This window comes from Gracilinanus agilis, chromosome 2 (assembly GCF_016433145.1).
Source record: "Gracilinanus agilis isolate LMUSP501 chromosome 2, AgileGrace, whole genome shotgun sequence".
Lineage (NCBI taxonomy): Eukaryota > Metazoa > Chordata > Mammalia > Didelphimorphia > Didelphidae > Gracilinanus > Gracilinanus agilis.
The window spans coordinates 236,914,093-236,923,022 of record NC_058131.1 but is presented as its reverse complement, the minus strand read 5'-3'; the positions used below and the strand labels follow the sequence as shown (position 1 = coordinate 236,923,022).

Here is an 8,930-nt window from a genome sequence, read left to right as displayed (position 1 = left end):
AATAATTGGATCAGTTCACAATTCCACCAACAGTGTATTAGTGTCGCTGTTTTTCCACATCACCTCCAACATTTGTCATTTTCCTCATTTATCTATCATGTTAGTCAATTTGATACATGTGAGATGATATCTCAGAGTTGTTTTGATTTACATTTCTCTAGTCAATAATGAAAGAGCATTTCTCTCTCTCTCTCTCTCTCTATATATATATATACATATATATATGTATATATATACATATATATATATATCTTTGATTTCTTCATCTAAAAACTCTCTATTCACATCTTTTGACCATTTGTCAACTGGCGAATGGTTCATATTCTTATAAATTTGACAAAGTTCTCTATGTATTTTAGATGAGACCTCTACCCAAGAACCTATGTATAAATTTTTTTTCCTAACTTACTGCTTTCTTTCTAATCTTGATTACAGTTGTTTTGTACAAACTTTTTTTAATTTAATGTATTCAAAATTCATTTTATATCTACAGTGCTTTCTATCTGTTGTTCATTCATAAATTCTTCTCCTGTTCATAAATCTGAGGGGTAATATGTTCCCTGTTCTAATTTGCTTATGATATCTCCCTTTATGCCTAGGTCATTATCCATTTTGTTTTTATCTTGATAAATGATATAAGATATTGTTCTATATCTTGTTTCTGCCAGACTGCTTTCCAGTTTTCCCAAAGATTTTCCCCAAATAATAAATTCTTATCCCCAAAACATTGACCTTTACTTTTGTCAAATACAAGATTACTATGATCTTTTATAAGTGTTTTATGTCTGTTCTGTTCTGCTGATCTACTTTTCTCTTTCTTGCTAGTACCAGATAGTTTTGAAAATTTCTGCTTTATAATATAATTTAAAATCTTATACTGCTAGACCTCCTTCCTTTACATTTTTATTAATTCTTTGATAGTCCAGACCTTTTGTTTTTCCAAATGAATTTTGATATTCTTTTTCTATCCTATTAAAGACACTTGAAAGCATAGGTATAAATGGATTTTTCCTTAGAATAATAAGTATATTTTTAAAACCAGCATTTTTTTACCTGGGAATGATGAAAGTCCTATCGAATACCATTTTACAGATGGAACCATTGCAGTCCTCCTTCTGGGGGTCTAGAGGTGGCCTTGGGATCTTAAGGTCTGCGCCAGTAGAGCACAAATTCTGTCAGGTCCTCCCAAAGTGGTGAGTCTTCCAAGACAGGCCCAGCAATAGGATAGTGAACCCACTGCCTAAGAATTAGCCCTCTTCATTTATTTATTTTTAAGCCCTTAACTTCTGTGTATTGGCTCCTAGGTGGAAGAGTGGTAAGGGTGGGCAATGGGGGTCAAGTGACTTGCCCAGGGTCACACAGCTGGGAAGTGTCTGAGGCCAGATTTGAACCTAGGACCTCCCATCTCTAGGTCTGACTCTCAATCCACTGAGCAACCCAGCTGCCCCCAGCCCTCCTCTTTAAAAGAGATTCATGACCAGAAGAATGTCTCACTGGTGATGAGATGATTCAGGCTCTGTAATTCATGATGTTCATCTTCTAAGGTGTCAAAAGGTCTAGATCTCCATATGTGGGAGGAATATAATATGTTCAAAATCACAGATCTTTTCTGTATCTTCTATATGAGGAAACTGAGACCCATTAGACAATAAACATCACGGTTATTGTTGTGAATGGAGTACTGAACTTAAAGTCAGAAAGACATAGGTTCAAACCTTGCCCCAGGCATTTATTAACTCTGTGATCCTGGGCAAATTACTTAACCTCTTGGGCCTCAGTTTTGCAGGATAATAGCTTTAGAGCTAGAAATGATCTTAGATTCATCAAGACCCTTTTACCCCTAAATCTATGACCTTATGATGTCATTGAGAGTGTGGGAGAACACTCAAAATCCAATCCACCTGAGTCTATCAGCTGAGCATGGAAAGACAAATGCAGGGCAGGGCTGAGGAATTGGGGTTTTAGGGAGGGTCATCTTTGAAAAGGCCACAAAAAGAAGATCCCTCTAGAAAAACTCTCCACCCACCCTCCCTTTCCCCATTTCACTAGGGACCTAGAGAAAAGATTTCACTTGTTGGAACCAGGTCAGAAGCATGTGCGGTTGCCTTACCAGAAAGCCCCAAGTCACAGCACATAATGTGTGGTAAATCTCAACAGAGATGGGAGCCCAAGGCTATAACTTGGACGTGGCCCCCATGGGGATGGGGTGGGGCTACAAAACTGGGGGAAAGGGTGAGTCCACATTTGTTTGGCCGTGGAATCTGTTTTGCTGGCAGGCAAAACTGCTTACATCAAGGCCTGACGTGCCATTCTTGAGACATCGCTCTTTCTTTCCCTCCCTTACATCCTCTCTGGACTTAAGAGTTCTGCTTAGGATCTGGACCAAGCTGCAGACAGCCCATGCCTTGGACTGTTTGTAGTTGTTGTTCAGTCATTTCAGTTATATCCCACTCTTCATGATCCCATTTGGAGTTTTCTTGGCAAAGATAATGGAATGGTTTGTCATTTTCTTCTCTAACTCATTTTTTATGGATCAGGAAACTGAGGCAAACAGTATTAAGTGACTTTCCCAGGATCACACAGCTAGCAAGTGTCTGAGGTCAAATTTGAACTCAGGTCTTCCTACTCAAAACCTAGTGCTCTATCCACTGTGCTAACTGGTGTCTTTACCTTAGATCAGTGGTTCCCAAATTTTTTTGGCCTACCGCCCCCATTCCAGAAAAAAATATTACTTAGCCCCCTGGAAATTAATTTTTTTAAAATTTTAAGAGCAATTAATAGGAAAGATAAATGTACCTGTGGCCATCACCTCTTCCCTGGATTGCTGTAGCACCCACCAAGGGGTGGTAGCACCCACTTTGGGAATCACTGCCTTAGATTATACCACTTACATAAAACTCTAGCTACCTTTTCCTTCTTCCCTAAAACTCAAAATAAGGATCATGTGGAACATCATTGAAATTAGATGATGAGCTGTCCCAGCCAAGAGCACTCCATATGCAGAGATACAGTTTTGGAACAATACAAGGCTTGGTCTGAGACAAAGTCTTAGCATTTTTTGTGTGCATGTGATTTCATTTTTCTTCTTTTCTTTTCTTTCCTTTTTAAGAATTTAAGTTTATTTACTTATTTAATTAATTTAGAATATTTTCCCATGGTTACATGAAATCATGTTCTTTCCCTCCCTTCCTCCCAACCCCCTCCCTTAGCCAACAAGCAATTCCACTGGGTTTTACATGTGTCATTGATCAAGACCTATTTCCATATTATTGATATTTGCACTAGGATGATCATTTAGACCAGTGATGGGCAAACTTTTTCAAGAGGGGGCCAAAGGAAAGGAAATGTTCATCTGTCAGTCTGTTTCTAAGGCAACTCTTTCAAAGTTTCATTGTATTGTCTCCTACTCATTGTATTCGTCAGATTAGGAATAATATAGCGCAGCCAGATAGAACATTTCAGGGGGCCACATCTGGCCTGCAGGCTGTAGTTTGCCCATTACTGGTTTAGATCCCCAATCATATCCCCATCAACCCATGTGATTGAACAGTTGTTTTTCTTCTGTGTTTCTGCTCCCACAGTTCTTTCTCTGGATGTGGATATCGTTCTTTCTCATAAATCCCTCAGAATTGTCCTGGATTATTGCATTGTTGCTAATAGAGAAGTCTATTATATTTGATTGTGCAACAGTATATCCATCTCTATGTATAATGTTCTTCTGGTTCTGCTCCTTTCACTTGTGTGCATGGGATTTCTTATCCCCCAAACCTGGATCTATGCATTTGTCAAATACAAGGCTACTATATAAAATCTTTTACTGTTGTTTGTTGTGTGTCTGTACTGTCCAACTGATCTACCTTTCTATTTCTTAGCCAGTACCAGATAGTTTTGCTTTATTAATGCTTTATGATACAATTTGAAATCTGGTACTGCTAGACCTTCCTTCCCCCCCCCCCACCATTTCCCCCATTTTTTTCCATTAATTCTATTGGTCTTTTGTTCTTCCAAATGAATTTCATTATTTGAGTCATAGCATATTAAAATAAGAAAGGACATTAGTGATCATCTAATCCAATCTTTTTTTTTTAAACCCTTGTACTTCAGTGTATTGTCTCATAGGTGGAAGATTGGTAAGGGTGGGCAATGGGGGTCAAGTGACTTGCCCAGGGTCACACAGCTGGGAAGTGGCTGAGGCCGGGTTTGAACCTAGGACCTCCTGTCTCTAGGCCTGACTCTCAATCCACTGAGCTACCCAGCTGCCCCTCCAATCTTAATTTACAGATGGAGAGACTGAGAGCTGGAGGTCACCCATAAGAGTAAGTAGCAAAGCTAGAACCAAAAGCTAGAACCCAGGTCTTCTGACTCCCAGTTCAATAGTTTGGGATAAAGACATCCATCATTCTGCTTCTTTAGGGCAAGGCAGGATGTCATCCCCCACATTAACTAAAACCTCTGAGTTTAAGAGAAAGTTGTCAGTCTCTGTGTGATATTAAGTCATAGATTTCATGCCAGCTTCTCCCAATACATAGTCACTTCAGGGCATTGTTTTAACATGCTCCAGCTGTTAAGTTGACACTTATCAAGCCTAGGGCAGAGGTCTATGTATATCCACAGAGTGAGATTGACTGCCAAGAATCTCCAACCCTTGCCTTGTTTTGTAGCAGATTTCAAAGAATTCAAGGGATAAGTAGGAACCCAAAATTCTTTAGGGGAAATCATCCCAGAAGGATGGGAATATTTCAAGGATGAAATGTGGAAGACACAGTGGGAACAATTCAGATGTAAGAGAGTGTGATGTAGTAGAGAGAGCACAGGTCTTGAAATTGGGAAGATTTGAGTCTAAACGAAAGTCAAGCATTTCCCTTCCATGTGACTTTGGGAAATTCATTTACATTCCTTCTCTGTAAAAAGGTTGGACTCGAAGATGGCCTTTAAGGTCCTCTCCAGTTCCAAATCTATGACTCTACGGAAAAGAAGAGTTGTCTAAAAAGATTCATATGGATGCACTCACCAATCAGTTAGGTTTTAAAGATGTTGCTGAAGATGGAAGCAAGGGGATTGATAAGGCATAAAAAGGTAGTGTTAGTGATCCTGTTTTTAATAGCATCAAGAGTGCTAAAGCTCAGAATGAGCTGAAACTAACAAAGTGTGTCATTTTATTTTTAATCTGGGGGAAAAAAGAAGAGGATCAAAGAAGGGATTGGATCACTGCTTAGGGTAGATGGGCCTATGATAAGGGAGAATAGAGGAAAGACAGAAATACTCAGTTCTCTGCCAAAGAAAATGATCTTTAGATTGCAAAGATCTGAACAAAAATGCCTAATAGGAAGTTGATGATTGTGTTTAAGGAAGTAGAACATGCTAGTAAGAGAGTACCTGGACCAAAAGAGCTACATCCTTGGTGCTAATCTGGCAAGTGTGTTTGTTGACTATACCATTGGAGAAGAAGAAATGTTCCAGATTCAAAGAAGGAACAAGCATAGAATATGCAAACTATAGGCTAGAGCAGTGATGGGCAAACTTTTTAAAGAGGGGGCCAAAGGAAAGGAAATACTTATCTGCCAATCTGTTTCTAAGGCAACTCTTTCGAAGTTTCATTGTATTGTACCCTACTCATTGTATTTGTCAGATTAGGAATAATGTCCCACAGCTGGCTAGGACATTTCAGGGGGCCGTAGTTTGCCCATCACTGGGCTAGAGAGTTGGCCAGTCAGTAAATGTTTATTAAGTACCTACTCTATGCCAGGTATTCTGCCAAGCACTGGGAAAACAGAGGTAAAAGACAGTCCCTGCCCTCAAGGAGCTGATATTTTGATGGAGGAAACAACATTAAATTAATCATAGTGAGCTTAATTGAATTCCTGGCAAAATTTTAAAATGTGTTTCATGAGTTAAAATGTTAGTGAAATCCTAGAAAAGGAAAAGTGATCATATAGAGCTAGAATGGCTTCATCAAAGATATATCATACGAATATATGTATAATCCACATCAAATTGCTTACCTTTCTGGGGGTGGGGAATGGAGGAAGGAAATAATCTGAATCTTTTAACTTCAGAAAATGTACATAGAAAATTTTTATCACATGTAATTGGGAAAATAAAATATCTTTAAAAAAAATATCACAGGGGGCAGCTGGGTAGCTCAGTGGAATGAGAGTCAGGCCTAGAGATAGGAGGTCCTAGGTTCAAACCCGGCCTCAGCCACTTCCCAGCTGTGTGACCCTGGGCAAGTCACTTGACCTCCATTGCCCACCCTTACCACTCTTCCACCTATGAGACAATACACCAAAGTACAAGGGTTAAAAAAAAATATCACAGTATGCCAGTGATTTTCAACCTCAGAGTCTGTGAACTTGTTTTCTAAATATTTTGATAGTGCTTGCTTCAGCAGTACATATACTAAATATTTTGATAACTATATTTGGGTGTCATTGGCTTTCTTTCTAAACCTATGTCAGTCAGTCAATAAACATTTATTAAGCATCTGCTATATGCCAGGCTTATAGCCTTAGCTCTGTGATAAACACTGGCAGAAAAAATATGAAAAAATAAAGACAGTCCTTGCCTTCAAGGAGCTTACACTCCGATGGGAAAAGATAACATGCAAAAGGAAGTTAAATAAGGGGTCTATAAGGTATAAGAAAAGTGCCTAGTATGGGGACATGATAGGGAAATCTAAAGGAGAACAAGCAGGTGGGAAATAAAGAGATTTTTGGATGCCCTCCCTAAATGGAGATTTCAGGAGGAGCTCTTTGCTCCACTCTCTATTCACAAGGGTTCCAGGGACAGGGGCTACTGATAAAGTGTGAATATCAGAACAGATGTGATTCCTTGGGGCATAATGGAGTAGTCCAAAGGAATGTAACCAATTTCTTTTGCAATCCTACAAGCCCCCATTTACCTTTTTAAAAATTTATTAATTTACTTTTTAAAAAATTATTGAGTTCCAGATTCTTTCCCTCCCTCACCCTTTGAGAAAGCAAATAATATAATATAAATTATATACGTGAAATCACACAAACTTATTTTTGAATTAGCCATGTTGTTAAAAAAAAAAGGTGAGAAAATTAAGAAAGTGAAGAAAAGTATACTTCAGTTTGCATTTAGAATTCATCAGTTTTTCTCTGGAGATAGTACTTTTTATCATGAATTCTTCAGAATTGTCTTGGATTATTATATGTTGATCAGAGTTGCTAAGCCTTTCACTATCCTTACAATATTGCTTTACTGTATGCAGTCTTCTGCTTTTGCTCACTTTACTTTGCATCAGTTCATATGGGTCTTTCTGAAATCATCCTCTCATCATTTCTTGTAGTATAATAGTATTCCACCACAACTATATACTATAATTTCCTTAGTCATTCCCAGTTGTTGATCAGCCTCCATTTACCAAGTCATTTCCTTCCGATGGGGCCCTAGAAGGCTTTAAATAGGTCTTTCTCCTCTTAGTCCTTGTGATCCTCTTGGGGCCTCTGATCCCATTTTGGTGGTCTGGTGAATCCTCTAGACTTCTTCTCAGAACAATAAAATAAAATACATTGAATTACAAAGGAAGACAATTACACTCCTTTGGACTACTCCATCATGCTCTCCAGGAACCTCATCATTCTGCAAGGTCACACCAGCCCAGGTACTCATACCTCACCCTAATACCATGGGATCTTCAGCAATTGCTTGACCTCTTTCAGTGTCAGTTTCCTCATTTTTAAAATAAGGGAATTGGACTACCTGGCTTCTCAGAACCTTTTCAGCTCTCAATCTGTGAACTTAAGAACTTAATTAAAAATTATATTTGAAATGAATATTGTCTAAACCAAGTATGTCTTTCCAGTGGAAAGTCATAGGTAAGAGCTACATGCAATTCTCTAGTGACCCCTTCTGGCTAATTATAAATGGGCAGTCTTGAGAAAGGAACAAAAGGCATAAGAGGTAAATGTCTTTTTTTTTTTTAATTTTTTAAAAACCTTTACCTTCCTTCTTAGAATCAATACTATGTATTGATTCCAAAACAGAAGAGCAGTAAAGGCTAGGCAATGGCGGGGTTAAGTAACTTGCCCAGGGTCATACAGCTAAGAAGTGTCTGAGGTCAGATTTGAACCCAGGCCCTCCTGTTTCTGGGTCTGACTCTCAATCCACTGAGCCACCCAGCTGTTCCCCCTTTTTTAAAAAACTTTTTTTTTATTAAAAATAAAACAAACTCTTACTTTTTGTCTTAGTATCAATTCTAAGACAGAGTGGCAAAAGAATGGCAATCAAGGTTAAGAGATGCTGTTTAGCCAAAGATAGCAACTCGTATTTGTGGAGTGAAGATGACACTGAGGTTATAAACCTGGGCGACTGGAAGGATACAGGTAACAGAAATAGGAAAGGTTGGAACAGAAGTGGGTTTGAGGGAAAAGAAAAATAATTCTGTTTTCAATATGTCTAGTTTGAGAAGTTTATGCTACATCCGTTTAAACGTATCTGAAAGAGTTTGAGATGAAGGACTCAAACTTAAGAAAAAGACAAGGGATGGATATGGAGATTTGTTCCAACAGTGGCACAGGAGAGAAGAGCCATAATTTTCCAGAGGAATAGCTTTTCATGGCTCACACCACAAACCTTCATCTAACTAATATTCAGACAAATTCAAGTCCTACAGATTTTCTTGAAAGGTCCTTCAAGACCCACCTCAGTAAAGCCTGAATGATTAGTTGTGAGAAAAATTTGTGTAGCCCATGTTTTAGTTTCATTTGACAATTTGAAAATGTTTAGAAGGACTTAAGGAATGACTTCTTTAAGAAGTGAGGCGACCCTTTGTCAGTAGGAAAGGGATGAGTCCTGAGTGAATGGATAAGAAAAGCGAAGGTTGAAGGTATTTTATGTTATATATATTTCAGTGGATCCATGATTTTACTGGGGTTCATGTGTTCATTGCACCACTATAGACT

General features: G+C 38.5%; 1 protein-coding gene across 1 annotated transcript in view; it reads left to right on the top strand.

Moving 5' to 3' along the window:
• SCARA5 (scavenger receptor class A member 5) overlaps nucleotides 1–8,930 on the top strand; it is a 143,457-nt gene that overhangs the window by 96,694 nt on the left and 37,833 nt on the right. The gene's annotated exons all lie outside the window — the stretch shown is intronic.